Below are 25,010 nucleotides of genomic sequence, written 5' to 3'. Positions count from 1 at the left end.
TTTTGACATTGACCCACTGGAAAAACACACATTCTACACACTGAGCCAACACTTACAATAACTGGAACAAAATTCACAAAATTTACCGTATGTTCTCTATATGATTGCATTTTTAAAAAAATCCTGGTCGCAAGCACTACATTGATTTCATGACTTCCTAACAAGTAGCAGCCCACAGTTTGGAAACCACTTGCTTCTCAAACTTTATTGTGCACATAAATCAGCAGGGACTTCACAAAAGTGAAGATTCTGATCCAGTGGCTGTGGGGAGGGTGGGGTCTGAGATTTGCATTCTAATAAGCTCCCAGGTGATGTCACCATTGCTGCTCTGTGAACCACACTGAATAGCAAAGACCCATCTGTCACACAGGAGCATCTGCTCTGGGCTTTAGACAGGAGCAGGAGAGAATCTGATTAATTTAGGACTCTGACAAGAGTCAGGAATGCACATGTAGGTATTATATTTCAGTTATGTAATCCCTTGTGCATGCTCCTTTGTGAAAGAAAATATGGCTTCCTTGGGAAACTGGCACATCCTAAGATACCATCAAATAAAACTTACCTTGCCATGAACATTTTATGAGGCATCAAGTTACAAGCCAGCTGACAGGGAAAGAAAATGTCTGGAGGGAGAATGGAGACCCCGGTGGGGAAATGGTAGGGTGGCAAACAAACTTTGCACAGGTTGCTAATATTGGGGAGGCTGCTTCCCAGAGATGAGAGGAGAGAAATGAGGTCCACGCAGCCCGTCGACTCAGCTGAGCTGGATTTGCCTCCTGTTCCCACGTGGTGCGGTGTCTTCACCAGCATCCACAGGCACGTCAGGGACTCTAGATTCTCATCCATTTCTGGCAAGGTGACAGCTTATGTTTTGAATTCTAACTTCTCCTCCAGTCTCTTTCCTGTGGCTTTTAATCCCCTCCGTCTCTAACCTCACTGCCAACCACACTGGGAGTGGAAGCTGGGTGGGGAAATGGTTAAGCCAGAAGGAAAGTTGTATCCAATGGAGTCATGTTTTGTTTTATAAATACTTTTTATGATATATGAGGGTGGAACTCTTTCCAAAGTCAAGTTTTGTTGTTTTGGTTTTTTTCATTGTAACCCATGGGTGTTCTTGGCCCTCTCTGCTTTGCCTCTCCCCCCCACCCCCACACAACTACACAGTTGTGTGCTGGGGCTGCCCTGAGACAGCTCAGGGACGGCTGTTGACCTTCTTCCCCCAGAATTCTGGAGATAACACACAGCACCTTGCCAGTCTGCCAGCATGCCATGTAATTGAAAGACCACATCATGTAGAATACCCCTCCCCTGTACCAACGGGGTCATGTATTTACAGTTCAGTAAATGTCTCAGTCAAAACCAGCAGAACCATCTCTATGATTGTAGAGAGCCATATGTGGGTAATTTGCTTTCTGACAAAAATCTGGAGAGGAGAAAGGTGCCACAAACTGAATTAGACTCAGATTGTTCAGATAGGAAATAACAGCTGGAAAACATTTCAAACAGATCCCTTGGAAGAGCCTTCCAAGGACAGCCGCCAAGTACATTTTTCTTTCCGGGCTTATTCTATGTGCTTTTGGCTGCTGCGGTCCATGCCATCCGCCAGACTGACACACACTTTATGTATAAATATTCACATTGTGTGGGATGAGAGCGTTTAGACTGACAGGATTTGATTTGGGTGTTTCAAATAAGTGAACGTAGCCCCAGGAAATTGGCTTTCCCAGCTATAAGGGCATCCTTCTGCCAAGGATCAAATCCATGGTCAGTGTAGGGGGGCACTTTCTCTGAGCGAGTCTCTGTTGACTTATCAACACTCACTTTGTTGCTTGGGTCTTCCTCTGCTTGGTTCTCTGATCACTGGACTTGAAGTTCCACTTGGTGGCCTGTCCATGGTCAGATGGGACTGGAGGGCTGCAGCTATGTTCCTCCCCGACACCCACTTTGCAGAGAGGTACATGGGCATCCCTCCCTTGGGCAGTCCATTCTCACTCTTGCCTTTTACTTGATTCCCAAAGTCTCCAGTTAGACTAGAGAATCTGGTTATTGTTCTCAGGGGAGAGTTGCCCTGGGGTCCCTCAGGGCTAAGGGGTGAAGGTAGGGATCCTGGAGGCATGCTGGGGGCCTCAGAGGAGTGAAGGACCACCCTCTAAGGGAATGCGGACGCTGCAGCTGACAACCCAAAACACCAAGCCTCCCCACTCCCCCTGCCACGAATCTGCCTCAAGTCTGAAATTCTCACCACTAACGTCCCTTCTTAGAGACTATCCACTCAGGTTACCAATTTCAAGAGCTGGTTTATCCATTAACCGTCAGGTACCTGGAAAAGTTAGTCACCAGACTCCATATTAAGACCCAAATAGAAAGCAATTTTGAGGGAATTTGTGATATATAACGAGGAAGGGAAAAACAGAACTAATCTCAGCGCTAAACTCCAGCATGGCTAGTTCCAGGGAAGGAGGGTGGATTACAAGAGAATCCAAGGCAGAACCCATGAGCTTTGTTATCGCAAATGCACCTCTCTTCCAGTTCAGTGAGTGTTCTCTCCACTTACCCAACATTGTGCATTGGGAGGCTTCTGAGTCGCTTCCATTCCTAGCTGGGTGACCCCCATGTCACACTAGAGGAACATGAAGGAATGAGTTCAGCGTCACTTGCAACAGTTTGGGTCAGGGCTGTGTCCGGGTCAAAGTTGTGCAGGGGGCTTCTCCACCTCCCATTCCTTGCTGGCTTCAAAGTCTGGGTCCTTGCTTTCTCCCAGATGGAAGCTGGAGGCGCTACTGGTAGGTAGCTGTGTCAATCTGTCTCCTGCCCTTCATCATAAACTTTTTATTGATTGATTGATTGATTGATTTTTGGCTGCGTTGGGTCTTTGTTGCTGCACCCTGGCTTCCTCCAGTTACCGCTAGTGGGAGCTACTCTTCATTTTGGTGCGCGGGCTCCTCATTATGGTGGCTTCTCTTGTTGCAGAGCACGGGCTCTGGGTGTGCAGGCTTCAGCAGTTGTGGCACAAGGGCTTCAGTAGTTGTGGCACACAGGCTTAGCTGCTCCGTGGCATGTGGGATCTTCCCAAACCAGGGATCGAACCTGTATCCCCTGCATTGGCAGGTGGATTCGTAACCACTGTGCCACCTGGGAAGTCCCCATCAAAACCTTCTTGAGGATTGGAATTAACCATCGTCCTCACTCCTGGGGAACCTAGAACAGTATTTGATGTACACATATTAAGAGTTCAGAAAACGTTAGCAGGGAGCAACTAACTGCTAAGGATACAGTCACAAGTGGCCCCCAATTACTTCCATCCACTCGACTGCTCCACAGACGATGCATCGACTGCCCCCCATGTGACGTACACCGTGGTGTGGACTGGATGTATGATTGCTATCAAGACCAGCTCTGGTCCCTGTCTTTATAGGGTAGTATAGTCCAATGAATGAAATCACAGGCCTGTGCGGATACATACTGAAGCCCCATTACCTTTTTAATTTTTGTTCAAAATTTTCCCAAGATCTTTATAATTCAAAACTGGATTCTTCATTCTAGACACCACCACCTGCTCTTGCCCATTTTAAAGAAGAGCAAACACACTGGCCAACAGGACAAGGCCTGTCACATGCTTCTCCTGCTGCTGCCTCTTCCACACGAAGTGTGTATTTACAGATGGGTTTCGCAAGCTGCAACGTCTGCTCAGGATGTGGAATTTTCCTATTGAACCAAACTTGTGTTTTCACCCAAAGCTGAGGTCAGAATGCACTAGGAATGCACTAGGGATGCCCGCATTCTAGAGCGAGCATCTTCAGACAGGCAGCAGTCACCTCCCCACAGGACTTGCAGCTCCTGTGCAGGATGTGCCCCTCCCTCCACCTCGCCCACCCCCACCCCCAGCTGTGGGAGAAGAGGGCTGGAGAGAGGAAGGTTTAGACAGACTCGTAGAGCATACGGTGCTCTCGATGCCGAGTTATTCCCTACCCATGGGGGTGAGGAGGGGAGTTTCCCATCCCAATGTCAAGTGAAAGGGAGTTACAAGAGGCTCACCCATAACAATGTGGGTGCTTCTAAAATGTACAAGGGCAGCTGTTCTCTGGCTGGACGTGTGCGGGGCTGCAGAGCGCACGGTTCCTGCCACTCCAGCAAGGCCCAGCTCAAGCATTCATGGGAGGATGCTCTAGGAGGCTAGGAGTAGGATTTGCTTTCCTTTTCCACCTACACCCCCAATCACCATGGGGAAGAAGAGAGTGGTGCCTGGCATGGGTTGCCCTGAAGAGAGGGGACATACTTATACGTAAAGATGACTCACCTGCTGCTAGCAGTAGTCTCCTTCCCAGAGCTTGAAGGCATTGTGGTTTCTTGTCCCTGAGAAGAAGATGGGGGCACACCTCACCCCTGCTGTATGCAAGGGGGCCCTGCTTGCATGTGAAGGAGCTCAGAGTTTAGAAGATGGGTGGGAACCCAGTGCCAGGGTCCCCTCCTCACTCTAACATGGGACAGTGACCAAAGCCAGCCCTCACACCTCCTGCCTGGCTCCAACCCTCTGGGAGCTTGAATTAGTGAAGGCAGCAGGTGGAAGAATCTCAGAACCAGACCTCTGCTCCCCTCCAAGCAGCCAGTCCTGCAGCCCTGGCCTCCGCTGGAGCTGGGGAACAAGGAAGCGCCAAGCTTTAAGTCAAGTTCAAGTTTAAAATGTTTTCAGTGAACAGGGCTTGGTCTTAAACCCCAAAGGTGATGAGAAAGTTAGAATTTGGTCAAGATTTCATGAAAAGAGCCACAGCCAAAAAAAAAAACAGGAGGGGGAGGGGGATTCAACAAAAGTAAAAAAATACTTTCTATCCCTAATAAATTTAGACTTTTCAATAAACTAGTTACAGATGAGATGCATTTTTTGACTATTTCTCTCTCTTTTTAAAAAATTATTATGTATGTATGTATGTATTTATTTATGGCTGTGTTGAGTCTTCATTGCTGCGTGTGGGCTTTCTCTAGTTGTGGCAAGCTGGGGCTGCTCTTTGTTGAGGTGCGTGGGCTCCTCAGTGTGGTGGCTTCTCTTGTTGCAGAGCACGAGCTCTAGACACAAGGGCTTCAGTAGATGCGGCTCATGGGCTCAGTAGTTGTGGCTCATGGACTCTAGAGCGCAGGCTCAGTAGTTGTGGTACATGGGCTTAGTTGCTCCACGGCATGTGGGATCTTCCTGGACCAGGGCTCGAACCCGTGTCCCCTGCACTGGTAGGCAGATTCTTAACACTGAGCCACCAGGGAAGTCCAAGATGCATTTTTAAATTAGTACTTTCCAGTCCACTTTATAGTTACTTCCTTGGGGCGCTGCTTCAGATATTGCAATTATGCACAGAGATCATCTGCTTTTATCTTTTAAGTCTACATGAGTCCTATCACCGCCCAAAGAAAGTGCTCGAGAAAGTGTGGATCTGAAAAAGTAGACACATTCCTTCATCTTCGTGAGATGCAGCATCCTATCTCCATTAGCACCGTCCATCAGAACTCTGGGCTCTGTTTGCAGAAGAGAGACGTCTTTGCTATAACCATTCGGGTATTTCACAACTAACCTTGCCTGGGGGATGCATGTGAGGAAATCCAGACACAGGCAGAGATTTCCTTTGAATGTCAGGGGAAGTGAAAAATGGAAGATGTGCATGGCAAACCCAATGTTGAGTTCATTTGGTTTCAAAACAGGAGGAAGAAACGCACGCATGTGCAGATTTGCTGGCAAAGATTCACAATTCTTGGACCTCAGGCCCATAGCTGAGATTATGCTGTTGGCATTGGGGATGTCCAACTACCTCCATAATTATTCTTGATGGACATGACTCGCTTTGGGGGAAGGTGGCTGGCGGGGTGGGAAGGAGAAAAGAATTATTTTCTGGCCAGGTTTATCTAATTCTCCTGTGTGGATTTGCAGGGGTCAGTCAGTGACACCATTAAAATATTTAATGTATGTTTCATGATTTTAAAAATCTTTTAAAAAAATATTTAAGATATTATGGTGTCTGTTATATGACAGCTGTAAATAATCCCATGGGGTGGGGTGAATATAGATAAAAGAAGATCGTCCGTGGGTTGATAGTTGTGAAAGCTGAATGGTGAGCACATAGGTGTTCATTATAATATTCCCTCTACTGTTGTATGTGTGAAAATAAAAATGTCTATAATAAAATGCCTTTCAAAATTGCATGAAGGCAGATGCCCAGAATGGACTGGAGGGCACGGGGTTGGGGGGGTGGGGCGAAGAGGAAGCTGGGACGAAGTGAGAGAGTAGCATAGACATATATACACTACCAACTGTAAAACAGGTAGCTAGTGGGAAGTTGCTGTATAAGAAAGAGAAATCAACTCGATGATGGGTGATGTCTTAGAGGGCCAGGACAGGGAAGGTGGGAGGGAGTTGTGGGAGGGAGGGGATATGGGGATATATGTATAAATACAGCTGATTCACTTTGGTGTACCTTAGAAGCTGGTACAAGAGTGTAAAACAATTATAGTCCAATAAAGAGCTTTAAAAAATTGCATGAAGATTTAGTAGCTTAAAAAAAATCATTTGCTGGTTATCCAATGGAAGCATTATCTAGCCTAAGGTAGAGATCACAGTCCAGTGCCCACCTGGGCTGCAGACGCGTGTCACTTGAGGGGAAGCTCTGAGCCTCCTTTCCAGAAGGGTCCCCACTTTATAAACTTGGCTCTGTCCTGAAGAAATCAGAGCCATACACTTGGGGTGAAATGAAATCCCATCTTTCTGTTTCTTAACCTTTGTTTTTCTTCCTACATAATGGGATCAATATCTGTGGGAGAAGCAGAGTTGTACACCCTTCACTGCCATTTCTGGCAAGGTCTTTCCTCTAAAAATTTCTGGTGGACTCGTCTATTTATTTGCGGATTTGTGACAGTCATCTCCTGACCATCCCCATGGCCAGAGGCAAAAATGCTGGGACTAGGTTCGGTTCCTAGTGAAAAGAATTTTTCTCTGCCTGCGGCATTGAGCAGCTTTGAGTGTCTGCTTGCTCTCATACTTCCTTTCTTCCCGCTCAAAGGCTCTAATCTTAGAAGGGAGGTGGCTACATGCCACAACTTATGTGTTTGCACGCATGCTCTTGGGAATCTGCTTTCTCCAGCCCCAGCGTTTGTAAGAGACTCCAACACTTGTCAGCACCTACAGGGGCAACTTAGAGGGACTGTACCCGTACCTAGTAAGAGAAGGAAAGTAGGAAAGGGAGACGTGAGCCCCATGGCTCTCAGACTTGAGTGGGCATCAGAATCACCTGGAGGGCTTGTTAAAACAGCTTGCTTGACCCCACACACAGAGCTTGTGATTCAGTAGGTCTGGGGTAGGACCAGAATATTTGCATTTCTAACAAGTTCTATGAGCCACGTTTTCAGAACCCCTGTTGTCGACTAGAAATAGAAATATTACATAGGTGACTCCTTTCCATATTGGTCTTCTGTTTGACCAGAGGAAGTGTAACCAGACAAAAATAATTAACATGTGTCAAGGTACTCTACCCCAAAGCAGAACTGAAGAAGAGAGGGCTGAGTGAAAAAAAGAAAGAATCCTTCAGAGTGCATCCCATGTTTAAAAGCAGTGAGAGTGGGAGGAAAATGGTCCTTTCAAGGAAGCTCTGCAGAGGCCTGTCCCCAGGGACAAAGGCAGTTCTGGTGAAGGCAAGGCAGTGGGGTTGGGACTGAAGGTTTGGAGAAAGAAGCTAAGGTTTGGCTATACTATTATGAAAGAGGTGGGTGGGAAAGAACAAATCAATTTCTTAAAAAAGAACATAGTTATTGTGAAACTATGTCCTGGCAGGAGCAAACACAAATCTACTCTGGAATATATACCACTTGGAAAATAAGCACATCCATCAAGGCTTTATAAGCACCAAACTACTTAAGTAAAGTTTATTGTTGTCGTCAGATCTGATGTGCGGGTACATAGTCTTCATTCTGTAGCCCTGCAATTTGCTGGTGGGATAAAAAGTTATCGGAGGATGCCTTCAAACTTTTAAAAACCGTGTCGGAGCAAAGAGAACTAATTTGGGTAGCTCCGAATTCATATCAGCATCTTACCAGTTCAGGCAGGAGGGACAGCACTGCTAAATATTTTCTCTTTCTAAACATAGAATTCTTGCCAGGATTATATCTTGTTGAGTTTTCATGCCGTTCCTATCTTGTGCTGTTTTAGGAGGAGGAGTATGTGAGAGATTTATTCAAAAATGTTTACATTAAACCAATCATTTGAATTTTTTACTTCTTTCCAAGGGGACGTCATGTAAAACTTCTGAATTCATCCTACACCAAAAGGAGTTGGCATTTCCAGGAATATGTTGGAGCAGATAATTCTGATAAAACACTCCTTTCATGAACCTTAACATAATGGATAAAATGTTAAAACATGCTTTCAAATGCCTGGTTGACCTGGTGGGAAACTAAGAGAATTATTTGGAGGTCGAGAATGACAAATCTAGAGAGACAAGTAGGAATTTGGGTTGGTGTTTACCCCTGGGTATCTGCTAGTCCTTGGAAAGTCCATTTTCGTGGGCCACGCACACGTGCACTAGAAGCAAAGTCCGCAGCAAAAGAGGGGAGTTATGGTTTTGTGTCACCTCCCCCCCGCCAAAATTCATATGTTGCAGCCCTAACCCCTAGCACACCAGAATGTAACCTTCTTTGGAAATAGGGTCATTGCAGATGTAATTAGTAAAGGGTTTTTGTTTTTGTTTTTGCCTGTTAAATATTTTATTATGTGTTTAAATGCTGAAAAGCTTTCTGTTCTTTTTTTAATGTACATTTATTTTTGTATTTTTTTTAGTTGAAATATGGTTGATTTACAATGTTGTGTAGTTAAGTTTTAAGATGAGGTCATTAGAGTGAGCCCTACTCCAATATGACTGGTGTCCTTATAAAAAGGGAAAACTTGGACATGGTCACGCATGCAAGGGAGAACACCATATGAAGATGAAGGCGGCGTGATGCTCCTACAAGCCAAGGAAGGCCACATATTGCCAGCAAACCACCGGAAGCTAGGGCAGAGGCGTACCACAGATTCTCCATCACAGCCCTCGGAAGGAACCAACCCTCAGATGCCTTCATTTCAGACTTTGAGCCTCCAGAATTGTGAAAGAATAAATTTCTGGTATGTAAGCCACCCAGCTTGTGGTATTTGTTATGGCAGCTCTAGCAAACCAATACTGCCACCCCCCCCACCTCTGGGGAGGGCGATTGGATTAGATGCTCCAAAAGCCTGGACACACAATGTGGCACGCTCAGTAGGCAGATGAGGGGGTGAAAACACCCACAGAGGAACCAGTCAAATGTAGGCATCACACACCTGACTTCAAACTACTCCTGTGATGTGAAATAATCTGAGATGAACATTTTGTTTAAAGTGACCGCCAGGTCATTTTAGTGTTCCCAAGCACCTGGCAGAAGCAAACACAAATCCCTCTGGATGGAACATACTTGCAACTCAGATCTCAGAGAAAAGTCCCACGGGTAACTTGCCAAGAGACATGAACCCCTGGTCAAAAATTATTAAACGCACCCAAGGGAACAAGAGCGAGGGCTGATGGAAACAAAGACGTGCTAAAAGAGAGCCATGAAGAGCACAGACATGGAAACTTTAGATGCAAAATATGATTTTAGAAAAAAGGCATTGAAACTATGAAGAGGAACATGAAACTATCAAATTTGATCAGGGAGATTTGGGAAAACACCAAAAGTTCTGTAAATGAAAAGTATAACCAGTTTTTTAAAAAATAGATGGTTTAAACCACAGGTAAGATAAAGGAGAACTGATGAACTGGAAGAGAAATCTGAAGAAATTATGCAGAATACAGACAAAGAGACAAAGATATGAAACATATGAAGAGATACATGGGGCAACGTGACTAAAATACAACTAATCGGAATTCTAGATGGAAGTATTAGAAAGAAAGTGACAAGGCAATAGTTGAAGAGAAAATGGCTGAGCATTTTCCTGAATTACTGAAAGACTGCATTTCTCAGATTCAAGAAGCCACACAAAATGCAATTAAATGGAAAATCCACCCACATATACACCATAGTAATACTGAAGAAAATCAGGAGATCCAAAGATGCACGTATAGGAAAGACTAGACAAAACTCTCATTATTTGCAGAATATATAATCTAATTTTTAACACCCAAGATATCATAACAAACAAGACTACACAGAGATTTCAATGAAGTAAGCAGATACAAGACCAAAATACAGGCTTCAGTGGCTTTGCTGTGTGCCAGCCATAAACAATCAGAATATCATTTTTAAAAGGTTCGGTTCACCATAGCAACAAACACTATAAAGGATCCAGGAATCAACCTAACAAAAAAGGTATGTAATCTTTTCATAGAAACTATAAAGCTTCCCTAACATTTAAAAGCAAACTGGACAGGGACTTCCCTGGCAGTCCAGTGCTTAAGATTCTGCACTTCCAACGCAAAGGGTGTGGGTTTGATCCCTGGCCGGGGAACTAAGATTCTGCATTCCGTGCCAAAAGAAAAGAAAATGAAAAAAAAAAAAAGCTAGACAAATGGTGATAAATACCATGTTCTTGGATAGGAAGACCCAATATTGTAAGGTTTTCTATTTCCCAAAATTAATATTTTAGACGTTCAAAACAGTCCCAAACAATATCCCAACAGGATTTTCTTTGAACATGACAAGCTTATCCCAAAATTTCTAAAGAAAAGTAAAAGCACAAAATTAGCCATGTCGATTTTAAAAACAAACCAAAAAGAAAGATTTGCTCAATCAAATATTAGAATGTATTATAAGGCCACCATAATTAAATGAGCATAGTATTTTTTATATCAATAGGTGAATAAATAAAAAAAATCAATCCAGGATAGAATAAATATCAGAAATGGACTTATGTATCTATATGGAAATTTAGTATATAATAAAATTGGCACTTCAAATAGTTGGATAGATCATGAATAAATGTTGTTAGAATAAAGGCTTTCCATTTGGAAAAACTAGGTTTGGTGCTTACCTCACATCACTAGCACAAGTTAAATCCAATTAGATTAAATATAAATAGAAAAACTTGTAAGCTTTAAAAGAAAATATATATAATAACCTATATTAATGACCTTACTGTATATGAAGACTTTTTAATCAACCCATAAAAATTTTAAAGCATAAAGGAAAAGATTTAAATTTGACTATATCAACATGTAGTGTTTTTATTTAAATGAAAAAAATTCCTATATAACAACAAGAAAGAAGACAAACACTTTTATAGAAAGTCATAATGGGCAACTCAGGACAGGATGATGGATAAACATGGGAAGCTTCTAAAAATATGGTACTGATGAACCCAGTGTCAGGGCAAGAATAAAGATGCAGATGTAGCAAAAGGACTTGAGGACACGGGGGTGGGGTGAGGTGGGGGGCGGAGAGGAAGCTGGGATGAAGTGCAGCATTGACATATTTACACTACCAAATGTAAAATAGATAGCTAGTGGGAGGCTGCTGCATCACACAAGGAGATCAACTGGATGATGGGTGATGACTTAGAGGGGTAGGATAAGGAGGGTGAAAAGGAGTCGTGGGAGGGAGGGGATAGGGGGGATATATGTATAAATACAGCTGATTCACTTTGCTGTATAGCAGAAACTGGCACAATAGTGTAAAGCAATTGTACTCCAATAGAGAGCTAAAAAGAAAAAAAAAAACACATGAGATGCTCAGACTCACTAAAGATCTAAGAAATGCAAATATTTTTAAAAATTGAGATAATCTCTTGGCACTTCCCGGGCAGTCCAGTGATGAAGACCCCGAGCTTCCACTGCAGGGGGCATGGGTTTGAAGCCTGGTAGAGGAACTAAGATCCTGCAACCACATGCCACTTGGCACGGCCAAAAAAAAAAAAATTGGGATAATATCACGCAAAAGAATGCCAAAGTTTAAAAATGATACTAACAAGAGTTGACAGAAATAATGGGAAAGGCAGAGGTTGCTGGTAAGTACATACATTTTGGAAGGGCATTTTGGCTCTGTCTATTAATACTTTTAATGTACACACCTCACTACCTGGCAATCTGATGTCCTAACATCTACCCTCAAGAAACTTACGTGTGCACTAAGAGGTATGTACAAGGATTTTCAAAGCAGCATTGTTTATAATAGGAAAAAAACAAAACCTGAAAACAAACCAAATGTCCATTAGTAGGGAAAAAATGTGTAAATTGATATATCCATTCCACAGAATATTTTTTTTTAAAAAAATGAGGCTGATCTTTATGCTCTGACATGAAAAGAGCTCTAAATCATACTGTTAAGTTGGGGTAGAGGGGGAGCAAGCAATCTGCACTTTGCATTGTTTATATAAAGATACAATACAACTGTGTATTTGCATCGTTGTATAGTGCGTACATAGAAATACATAGGAAAACGTCTGGACAGATACACACTATTTGCTTCTGGGACGTGTACTTGGAAAGTACAAAGGGGAGTCATGTGACTTTGTAATTTTTTTCATTTTTATAAGGAGAACATATACATGAATTAATGTGAAATTTTTTTAATTGAAAGCAAATGCAAAGTATGAAAACCCACCTCTTACAAACAGCTAACAAAACACTGCAACGGAAGCTATTTCAGTCGTGAACTTCCTTTCCAAAGTGTTCAGATTCTATTTACACACATCTTCTCTCACCTCTCTGTGCTGTGGAAAACAAAGTATATCTACTCCTTAGAAGATGGTAAGGCTGGCGGAAAATTCAGAATTAATGCGGTGGTGGTCCTTATTCACGGGTGTGATACTATTCTGTTTCTACCTGCCCACCTTCAGAAGGCTCTACATTTAATGAGGGCCAAGCTGCGGAACCGGGCAGAATTCTGCCATTACTGACTTCGGGACCTCAAATAAGTTACCTAATGTCTCTAAGTTTCAGGTTCCATGTTTTTAAAAATCAGGAGAGCACCTACTTCAAAGGCTTGTGTACAAGTGAAATTATTTAACAGAGTGCCTGATGGGTGGTTCTAGGTACTTTTTGCCATAAATACCTTTGCCGTAGACATTTTTGCCACAAGCATTGCACCACATAACTAATTGGCCATAAGGCAATTTTGCCATAAAAGATAAAATAATGAAATAAAGAACAAGGACCTACTGTATAGCAGAGGGAACTATATTCAATTTCTTATAGTAACCTATAATGGAAAATAATCTGAAAAAGAATATATGTATATATATATATGTGTGTATGTGTATATATATATAAAACTGAATCACTTTGCTGTATGCCAGAAACTAACACAACATTGTCAGTCAGTCATACTTCAATTCAAGAAAGATAAAATTATGAAAAATAAAAGAGGAACATTAAAAAGAACATAATGGGACTTTCCAGGTGACTCAGTGTTTAAGAATCCACCTGCCAATGCAGGTGACATGGGTTAGATCCCTGATCCAAGAAGATTCCACATGCCTCGGAGCAACTAAGCCCATGCATCACAACTACTGAGCCTCTGCTCTAGAGCCCTCGAGCCACAACTACTGAGCCCATGTGCCACAACTACTGAAGCCCACACGCCTAGAGCCTGTGCTCCACAACAAGAGAAGATACTGCACTGAGAAGCCCATGCAACGCAACAAAGAGCAGTCCCCACTCTCTGCAACTAAAGTCCATGTGCAGCAACGAAGACCCAATGCAGCCAAAAATAAAATAAAGAAATAAATTTATTTAAAAAAAGATGTTAACATTAAAAATAAATAAATAAAAAGAACATAATGAAACACGAGAAATGAATGACAAAACTAAAAAGACTTGCGAAATACAAAATATTTGAGTATATTTGAAATGGGTGTAGATTCATGGCAATACTGTACAAATAACTGATTTTATTTTGTGAGTTGTACCTAAGCACTTGTCTTCTATTATTATTATTATTATTAATTATTATGCTTGTTGATTTGTCTCCTCATTTGGCATCACATCTTTTTTTTTTTTTTTTTTTTTGGCTGCACCACACAGCTTGCAGGCCCTGGCAGTGAAAGCGCTGAGTCCCAACCACTGGACTGCCAGGGAACTCCCAGCATCACACTTTTTAACTAAAATTTCTTCCTTCATTAAGCGAGGTATCAGTTTCCAAACACTAGGACGTGTGTTGGTAAGTGAGCTTTATACCACGTTGGGAAAGCCTCTACATCACTGATTGTTCTTGGCACATGTCCCTTGATAGATGCTCCAAAGTTCTATTGGATATGTGGGCTCAACTCTGTGCCTTCAAGGCCCTCGGCCTGTTTCACTTCCAATGTAATGTGTTTCAAAGTAAGACAGCAACTTTTGGGACAAATCATCACCATCTGTCAGCTCCGTGAAGACGTCAATAACATTGACAACTGGAAGAAAAGCTAACACATTTCAACCAGTTGAAAACAAACTGTCAAACCAAACTGTCAACCAGTTATTCTATCTTTCATGGCAAAATTGCCTTACAGCCAATTCCTTATGCAACAAAAATGTTTGCAGCAAAAGTGCCTGCAGCCAAGACGTCTATGGCAAAGAAGCTTCCAGTGAAAATTCCAGACACCCTGAGCGATAACATTAGCTCCCCCCACTTCAGTCAGTGGAAGGCCTTGAAAAGTCAAGCCTGCCACTTAACAGCTGTGTGACCTTGAGTAAAGTAATTCAACCTGAGTCTCAGTTTCCTCACCTGTGAAATGGGCATAACAATGGTTTTTTGCTATGGGTTTCTCTGACTCACACATGTGATGAACAACTCAGTCTGTGGACCATCACAGTTACCACGACCGGCTGCTTCACTTCGTTTCTTCCTCTTCCCTTCACAAGCATCTTCTGCATTTCCTAGTTGACTCGGCAGATGGAGCAATTGAGTCGCACGGAGAGCCTCAGGGCAGCTGGCCTGAGTCACATCCCCACCAAGCAGCTGCCTCTGTGCTGCTTTCTTTGGGGACAAACCTACAATCCTTCTTGAATGTTTGTCAAACCAGGGCAGCGGTCCTGGCAGGAGGCAGCAATAGCAGCTTCGAAATACAGTCTGAGATTTCGCTTAAACACCAAGCCCTCTAGAGGCCCCCATAGATGCAGGGTGGTTGTTCATGCCTGTGGCAGTTAAACCAAATACCTATTGCCTTTCTGCAGACTCTTGGGCGTGCTTCAGGGGTGCTTATTCTGGGTCAACTTCTTACCAGTTAACATTCTGTCTGTAAGGAAAACTTTGTTAATTACCTGGGTTTAATGAAGTTCGGTTTTTCTGTTTGTGTGTTGGCTTTTTTTTTCTTTTCTTTTCTTTCTTTCTGAATCAAGGGGAATATGTCCGCTCTCTATTTTTCAGTCTGCTTGGGTGAAGGGAAGTTGATATCCTAGGCTGGATTCAAGATTGGAATAGGATATTCAGAGGCAGCTTCCTAAGTGGGGCCACCTTCCCTACGCCAAGTCCTCAGAATTTTATGAGCTTGAATCCAGAAACTAACATCCAGGACCCAACAAGCATCAGTTGGTTTGCCCTGCTCCGAGAAGCTGGGTAAGCCCTGGACCAACATAAAGAGTAGGGGATTGAAGTCGGGGCACCTGTGTTATAGCCAAGGGAGGGCCAGCACCTGAGTGGTCACCAGAGTGTGCCAGGACAGAGCCCAGAGCAGTGACAGCCCAGAGGACAGGCCGTTTCCATGTGATTCCACCACAGCAGAATTGCTGGGAGCTGCAAATTCAATCTGAATAGCACTTCTCCACCCCATCAGACCTAATGCCCCCCTTTCCTAACAAATGGTGTGTAAATCTCCCCACAGTATCCTAAAATCGAAGGCACAGATACAACTCATCTACACAGATATTTTAGTCACTCTAATGTCCTAAGAGTAATATAAAGAAAAGATAAAAGCAAAGTCATTATAATACATAAATAGGTATTTTAATATGTAAATGATACACTTATAGCTAGAAGACAGAGGAAGCAGTGCAGTGCTCGTGCCCCTGCGTACATTCACTCAAATGTGACAGCCACAAACAAAGCAAGTGCTGGTGGCTCAAATACCACGAGCTGCCCTGTAGTGGTGAATAACTCTCAGTAAAATTCCAACCAAATGTAAGTATAATCTTTCCTTAATTTACATAGAATTATTGTAGATTAAAGTCATAAAAGACAAATTGTGTTTATATGTAAAACAGAGTTAGGTTCTGGGCTCTTCATCCATTGTGACAACAACCCCTTCTACATACACACACACACACACACACACACACACACACACACACTCATAATTTCCTAAACAAATAAGGGGCAGTATTGCCACTATAAAACCCACGAGTGCCCCCAAAGCATGCGGAGTGCCCTTAGCTGCGTTCCAGAACTCCTAGAAAGCCTCAGGTTCTCCAGGTAATTACCTAACACCTCTCCCAACTGCAAAATCCATGACTTTTGCACACCTGGTCCCAGATTTGGTTACAACACAGAGGAGAGACCTATTGCGGTGGCTCTGGGCTAGATTCCAACGTAATGATGCAGCTGTTATCTCAGACCTCCGATGGAACAGCCCTGCAGCCCAGCACAATCAGCATGGGAAATGCAGGCAGAAAAGGACACCTGCTTCATTCCCCGGGGCCACCTTCCCCCCCACCCCACTTTTCCAGGTACCCAAGGAAAGGCCTAGAATCTAGGCCCACAGCAGATCTCCACAGAACAGGGCTGGCCACACCCTGCACCAGCCTCTGGGGTTATTTGACAATCTGAGATGTGGAGGAGCTCCTGGCTTGAGCTCTTGTTAATTGAATGGTCTGGTTACTTGACAGTTAATTCACAATCCTATGTGCTCCGATCCTTGTAAAACTTTTCTGAAGTTCATGAATTTACTCTTTGCCAAAATAACGATGGTTTAGTTAGTAGGCAAGATTTCTTTTTCTTTCCTCGTTTTTCCTATTTCCCATAATGGGGTTGTATGTCTACATTAAGAGTAATGCACTTAGTAAACACACGTCAGTTTCCTGGCTTAACCAATAGTCCATACTAGAGAAGTGAGCTTTTGTTTTAATTAAGAATACTGCAACTTTCAAGCTCCTCTTTCTGAACAGTTCTCACCACTAAAGGTGCCTATATAGATTGTGTTTAATGTGGATTCTGATTTCAGGAAATCTCCTGAAAGCTTAATTGATTTTTTGTTTTAGTTATTAATTTTTCTACGACAATCATTTTGTTCCTACAATAAATGCAGTATGTGCTGTGTCAGTTAGGGGTCTTCTGAGAAGCAGATGCAAGGATGGAATTTGATGGGCATGGATTCTATTAGAGGAAAGGCTGTGAGAGGAATTGGGGGAGAAGCCAGGACTGGCTGAGAGCTGTCATGTCATGTAGCAAGTGTAATCCCAAGTACCTGTTGGCATAATAATGTAGCTGATGAAATATTGACTAAATCTACGAACAAATGAGTACATGAAAAACGAAATGTGACTAATTTAAGAGACTTGGTAAAAACAAGTAGCTGCTAAAACATTTTTGATCAAATCAGATATGAGTAAGATTGCTATGAAAGTTTAGGGGGAACGTATTAATAGTTATTGATAGTATAATTCTACATTTTTATTGTGGTTGCAACGTCTCTGCATTTTAAAGACACTAAAACTTGCAATCACGTCAATACATTAAGGATGTGACAACGCAAAGCAAGTGATAAAGAGCTCTCATCAATGGAGGCTTTGCAAAGAAAAGACAATCGGTCATCATAAGATTGGTGTGAATATACCTGTTTATGCTTTAAGCTAAATGAAAATGTTCACTGTTTTAAAAGTCTATGATTTGATGGACTTTCTCAATTAACCAGCCAACTATTCCTGACCATGAGAGGTTTTTACATTTGTTAAACAGAGTACAACTGCACTTACCATGAATTTTTTTTATACATTTGTTTGTTTGTTTATTTATTTATTTATTTATTTATTTATTTATTGGCTGCATTGGGTCTTTGTTGCTGCACACGGGCTTTCTCTAGTTGTGGTGAGCAGGGGCTACTCTTCATTGTGGTGCGTGGGCTCCTCATTGTGGTGGCCTCCCCTGCTGCGGAGCACAGGCTCTAGGCACGTGGGCTTCAGTAGTTGCAGCACACGGGCTCAATCGTTGTGGCTCACAGGCTCTAGAGCACAGGCTCAGTAGTTGTGGCTCACGGGCTTAGTTGCTCTACAGCATGGGGTGTCTTCCTGGGGCAGGGATCGAACTCATGTCCCCTGCGTTGGCAGGCAGATTCTTACCCACTACACCACCTAGGAAGTGCCTACCATGAATTTTCACATGTGGGATAATAATGAAAAAAAGATGTCCCTAGGACAGAGAGAGTATATGAAGGTCAACTTAGGGTCATGGCTAGGTCCTTTCATTCCATAAATATTAAGAATGGTTTTAGAACCTTGCCAAAATAATAGATGCCCTACTTTGATGTCACATCTATATTTTGCATAGCTATATACCTCATAAATTTCTGGACCCCCGAGGATAGAGATCAACCAAAGGGTTTCTCGTCTCTCTCATGTATTCTCTGCCCAAGACATGCTAGGGAATATTCAGCTCTCACTTACGTTCACGTCAACTCTCTGCTGCAGGAAGAATTAGTTTCTAATTTTGATCTGGCCAGGCCTACTCCAACCCCATTTTGCGTGGTTAATTCATTCATGCAGAATTGCCTGCAAACCCTTAACCAGCCCCTGTCATGGCCCCAGGGTGGTATAAGCAAAGCACAGATCTAAGTTCCACAACCTCTCCCTGCCACGCACAGATGGTGTGATCTGGGCAGGCCCTTTGCCTCCCTGAGGCTCTGGTTCCTCAACTGCAAATACAGGTCCTAATGTCTACTTGTAGGTCTTGTCATGAGGCCCACAGGAGATGGGTCGTTAAAGCTTCTGGGTTACACTGAACGCCAGGAATGGACACGCCCTACCAGCTAGCTGCATCCTCACGGCACTGCAAAGTTCTGTTCTAGAAGAACCTCGGTCATTGTCCCCTTTGTAGACCTCTGTTCTCAACATCCATCATGCAAATACCGTATTTAATCAACTTTTTATTTTTATTTTTTATTTTTTTGGCTGTGTTGGGTCTTCACTGCCACACAGGCTTTCTCTAGTTGCGGCAAGCAGGGGCTACCCTTGGCTGCGGTGTGCATGCTTCTCAGTGCGGTGGCTTCCCTTGTTGCGGAGCATGAGCTCTAGGTGCGCAGGCTTCATTAGTTTCGGCTCATGGGCTCAGTAGTTGTGGCTTGCTGGCTCTAGAGCACAGGCTCAGTAGTTGTGGCGCACAGGCTTAGTTGCTCTGCAGCATGTGGGATGTTCCCGGACCAGGGATCAAACCCATGTCCCCTGCACTGGCAGGCGGATTCTTAACCACTGCACCACCAGGGAAGTCTCCTAATCAACTCTTAAATGCACATCATCTCCCACTTTAACATCTACAGAATTGGATGTGTCTTAACAAATCAAAAGCATTTTATAATTGCTATCAACCAGGTGACAGTCTTCACCTATGTTTCATCACCAGTGCATCTGCCAACTTACTTATCGCTGTTCATATCATCATCACTTCTGGTGAGTTCTATGCATTCTTGGTACTCACGTGCCCTTTAAGATGGCTTCCAAAAAATTCCACTCTGATTTGACACTGAAACAAAAAATTATTGTGTCCACAAAAAGGCGCAGAACTAGAATAGCTGGGTGTGGATTTGCTATTTGTAAAGCAAATATTCTTTGATATCAGCATGACCACAAGTCTATATTTTCTCGTTAATCAGTGTCAAAGATTTAAGAACTGTAGATATGCACGAGCAAGTGAAGCTGTGTTACCTTTTGTTTACTGAGATACACGCAAAAGGATGGCTTTCAAGGCTCCAAGAAATTCGACAGAATGCAGAAGAAAGGGCCAAATCCCTCAGAATGGATGAAAGAAGTGTCAAAGCGATGAGAGGCCAGTGACAATCAAATCATGCCTTGCAAAGGACTATTGTTAAGATGGTGTCAGGATTTAATGGGTGGTGGTTTTTTGGGTTTTTTTTTTTTTAGTGATACTTAATGTAGATTTTATAACTCAAGGCATCTTAGAATTGATAAGATATGGTACTTTCCCTTTCTTAAATAAGTGAAATCAGCATAACATGAGTGTAGTCTCTGTTCTGACGTCACACTGATATCCCAGGATCACAGGAGAGGCAGCTTGTGGTCCATGATACCCCAGAAGGAGTGGGGCTGGCAGAGGACCCTCTGCCTGACTTCCTTATATTTTTTTTGTTTTGTTTTGTTTTGGCTGTGTTGGGTCTTCATTGCTGCACTCGGGCTTTCTCAAGTTGTGGCAAGCGGGGGCTACTCTTCATTGTTGGTGCGCAGGCTTCTCAGTGCCGTGGCTTCTCTGGTTTTGGAGTGCGAGTTCTAGGCGCGTGGGTTCAGTAGTTGCAGCATGTGGGCTCAGTAGTTGTGGCTTGAGGGCTCTAGAGCGCAGGCTCAGTAGTTATGGTGCATGGGTTTAGTTGCTCTGTGGCATGTGGGATCTTCTTGGACCAGGGCTCGAACCTGTGTCCCCTGCATTGGCAGGCAGATTCTCAACCACTGCACCACCAGGGACGTCCTTCCTTATGGCTTTGCCTTTCATGGTTCCTCTTCCCTGCGAGGCCCAGCTACTCTTCCCGCTTGAGACACTCTTTTGTCCTTGTAATAACTCCCCCCGCCCCGCTCTTTATTACTTTCTTTGTTGATTGGGTTCTGCCTCCTACAGTCAGAACAGTCTTGCTAAGGCATGATGGCTGCATGTGTATCCTCACCCATCAGTCTACACCTCCATTCCAGACTTAGCCTCTTTCTCAAGGTGTGATGATGAGTTTCACTGACTCACCCACATCTTCTTGTCCATGCTTCTAGGAGCCCAAGCCATGCATGTCGTGCAAGCACGTGGGGAGGGAGCAAGAATCTCCTGAGTGAGAAGTCCAAGTGCACACCCCACAGCAAACACTCAGACCCTCTCCATCGAATGGCCTGTGGTTTGGGGTGAGATACTTATATTTAGTATTTAACTATCCATTGAATATAAGGCCAGAACAATATGTTATCTGAAGTACCTGAGTGTGGATGGTCTACTTAAACATTCAGATTATTAGATAAATGTCATACACGCTACAAACAAAAGAAAAGGACAGAATTTCACAGAACACTATTCTGAGCACAGTGTAACACTGCAGGATGTTATGGATCTTTGTTCTAAAAATCAGTTGTCTTCATCCAATAAGCTCCAATTCAACTCCAGGTTTAATAAAGAGGGCTCCTTAAGTGAATGCCAAGTAAACCAACATTTCATAGCTGGGTTTTGGAAGAAATTTCTGAGATGTTAGTTGTATATTCCGTGTGTGCCTTCCAATGGTTTCAAGATTTCTGTCTCATCTAAAATTGACGTGAGGCTCAGTCGTTTCCCTTACCCCGCTCTCCATGCAGCCGAGCCAGCTCAGATGTTCCCTTCTTCTGAGAAGCACATTACCATCCTCAGAGGTGCGGGCTGGAGGCAGGTGAACCCTGGAGGTCAGATGATTCTTTCCACCCACCAAGTTCAGCCAAGCTCTGAGTGCCGGGAGCACCGAGTTTTACCCCGTTGGCCACTGCAATTCCAAGGGCAGGGGGAGCAAGACGGTAGGAACAGCAGAGGGCTCTTTGCCCAATCACAGCTCCCTGGAGGTTTTCAAAGAAGAGCTTGGGGGAAATTGGGCTGGACCTTCAGAGGAGTCTGGGGGGATGCAAAGAAAGCTAAGTATTCTGGTGAAGTCGGAGACTGGGATTTCTGACCCTTTTAGGAGGAAGAGGATGCGGCTAAGTGTGGCACTGGGGCACATTAATGCCCACATGCAGAGTGGATGTTTGAGAATTAAACCATCCATAAAGCAAGGCATTATGCATGGGCTGTGAGTGTGGCAAACGTTTACTTTGGGCCACAGAGGTCTGGACTTGCCGAGCGTCACGGGTGAGTGGATGCTGGGGGTTGGAGCCAAGGAGGTTACCAGGGGAGCCTCGGTGCTCTCGAGTGGTTTCAAGTCAATACAACCTACCCAAGTGCGATCTGATGGCTGAACAGGACAATATAAAAAACCACAAAGAGACTCCAGCCTAATTCTCTTAATAAAGGGATGTGGGCGGGGCGGGAGGGTTCTTATTAGAAAGTTTCATAGCACTTTCGTAGGAAATTATGAATTCCACTTTGGAACCAAACAAAACAGTTTGAACGTACCGCTTTCTGACGCTAGAATAACAGGCTGTCAGTGATGGCTTTGCTAACCCCCTGAGCTAAGCCACCTACTGCCTTGTAGAAGAGAGAAATCGCTCATGTGGTCTTGTTGCCCTGGCTCACCCCTTAAGGACCTCCTTTTTTCTCTTCCCTTTTTTCCTTCTTTTATGTACATTTAGTTCCCACAGGCTTCCTTTATCAATATTTCAATTGGTTGCTGCTGACCTATACTTGAATCCAAATATTTGCCCTATTCAGTGTGAACTGTGCATTCAGCCAAAGGCTTGATTATGCCTGTGCTCTTTTGAGCAAACTGAATGGGCTACTTGACTAGGTAATGCCGATACAGCCTGGTCATTAGGAATGTTTGTTAGAATTGACCAGATGCAACAAGCAAGAAAGGGAGGGGAGAGAAGGGGGTCTGTTCAGGGTTCCTTCCAATGCAGTCACAGTGAAGAAAATGAAGTTGTGTGCTTTCCAGGGCGTAATTACAAAGTGTCTCCATGTTCTCAGTCTAGTATGAATCAAATGAGCCAGTTTCAATCAAAGGAGATGGATACCCCTGAAGGCTCACCATTTTATGTACTCATTGGAAAAGTATCCTCTGTGAAATAAATATGGTGCTTTTTAAATGGTGGCTAGCATTTTTATTTTCATTGTTTAGATGAAGACAGAAGAAACGCAATAAAGCTGTATATACCACTTGCCCTCAATTACTCTCATTCTCGACACTGCCATACAACCACAGCAGTGTTCTCCATATACAAACTGACCTTTCATGAAATCAAATGTCACAGGGCTGCACAACTGATAACTCTAATATGCTAAACCGTAATTCATACAATTATATACTGATCTACAACATACCTAGTGCTGAGTTACGGCATGGAAACACTTCGTGTGCAATAAAATCATGGAGTCAGCATTTCTGGCTCTGACCCAAAGGAGGAAACCAGCACAGGTCCAGGAGGATCTGGCCAAAAACAAGAGTGGCTTTGAAGTGGACATGAATTTGGCCAGTGCCCCAGAGCAGGACATGGTAATAAGAACGTACCTGTGTGTTTACACTTGCTCTTAAGGGGTTCATAGCTTGTTAGAGAAGATAGACATGTAAACAGCATAGAAAAGGTAGGCAGGAGAGTGCTTGGAGCGGGATACAAAACGAGGTCACTACAGACCAAACAAAATATGAATAAAATGACTCCTGCCCTCTAGGAGCTTACAGCCTGGTAAAGGAGATCATTCTTGGACATAAACAAATAGGATCCAAGGCAGATTGTGTTTAAAGAAACAACATGGCAACATAGGTATTCAGAGCCAGAAGAGGCCACATCCACATGCACTGGGTATGTCTCACCTATGTTTTTTATAAATTTTTAAAAATATTTATTTACTTATTTATTTTGGCTGTGTCGGGTTTTAGTTGCGGTATGCGGGATCGTTTAGTAGCAGCATGCAGACTTCTTAGCTGTGGTATGTGGATTTCTTAGTTGCATCATGCATGTGGGATCTAGTTCCCCAACCAGAGATGGAACCCAAGCCCCCTTCTTTGGGAGTGTGGCATCTTACCCACTGCACCAACAGGGAAGTCCCTAACCTAAGGTTTTTAAAGTATTGTTTGAAACTCCTGGCTCTGATATACCCACAAGCTTACACCACCTGTATTTTAAATTTGTCTAAAGAATTTACCCATGTGTTTAAGCACCTCCTAAATAGCTTTTTGATTATAAGTAGATTTGCTGCCTGACTTTTGTTTCTGTTCCACGATTGCAACACCCTGCTGTATAACAGATGAGAGGGAAGGGTGAAAGTGAGTATTTATTAAGCACTTGCTATGTCCCAGCCATTGAACTAGACACTTTCAACTCTGTTTCTCAACTTACTTATGGAGAAGTTTCACTTACTCCTTGGTTCCTAGTTTTGTCAATGCTTATAAATATATAGTTTCTCCTATAATGTTTGAAACGTATATATATCATCTTCATTTTAACAATGAAAGATGAAAATAACTTCCTGTTGGTGAGAAGGTCACCTTGACACCTGATTCTCAGTGGTCAAGAACAGCACAGAGAAAAGACAAGACATTGAAGGAGGCTGTACATATGACATTTGATTCGGGGGGCAAGGAAGGGGAGAGTGTCAGAGGAGTGCCTCAGAAATATTTTTTTTCCAACAAATATCTAGCAATGATCAAACTTATGGCTTGAAGATCTTCAGAGGAAAAGGATTACATAAATGAAAATAAATATTGCTCTAATAAGAGCATATTAACATAATTTATACAATAAATTACTATCACTAATAATCATGATGACATAGCAGTAAAGCCTGTTACTTATCATGAGGTTAAAAATCATTCTAAAAATGTTTGTATCGTAGTCTATCAGTTTCCCAGAGCTGCCATAACAAAGCACTACAAAACTGGTGGCTTATAAAGCAGAAACTTATTAGCTCACAGTTCTGGAGCCAGAAGTCCAAAATCGAGGTACTGGCAGGGCCATGCTCCCTCTGAAGGCTATGGGGAAGCAGTCTCAGGCCCCTTTCCTAGCTTCTGGTTATTTGCCAGCAAGCTTTGATGCTTGGAGCTGCATCACTCCAACCCTCTATCTTCTCGTGGCGTCCTCCTTGTGTCTTCACATCATCTTCGCTCTGTGTATGTCTGTCTCTGTGTCCAGTTGTCCCCTTTTTATAAGGACACCAGTCATATTGGATTAAGGTCCACTGTATTCCAGTATGACCTCATCTTGACTAATTACATCTGCAATGACCCTATTTCCAAATAAGGTCACGTTCCC

This window comes from Hippopotamus amphibius, chromosome 11 (assembly GCF_030028045.1).
Source record: "Hippopotamus amphibius kiboko isolate mHipAmp2 chromosome 11, mHipAmp2.hap2, whole genome shotgun sequence".
Classification (NCBI taxonomy): domain Eukaryota; kingdom Metazoa; phylum Chordata; class Mammalia; order Artiodactyla; family Hippopotamidae; genus Hippopotamus; species Hippopotamus amphibius.
This window is presented reverse-complemented; position numbering follows the sequence as displayed.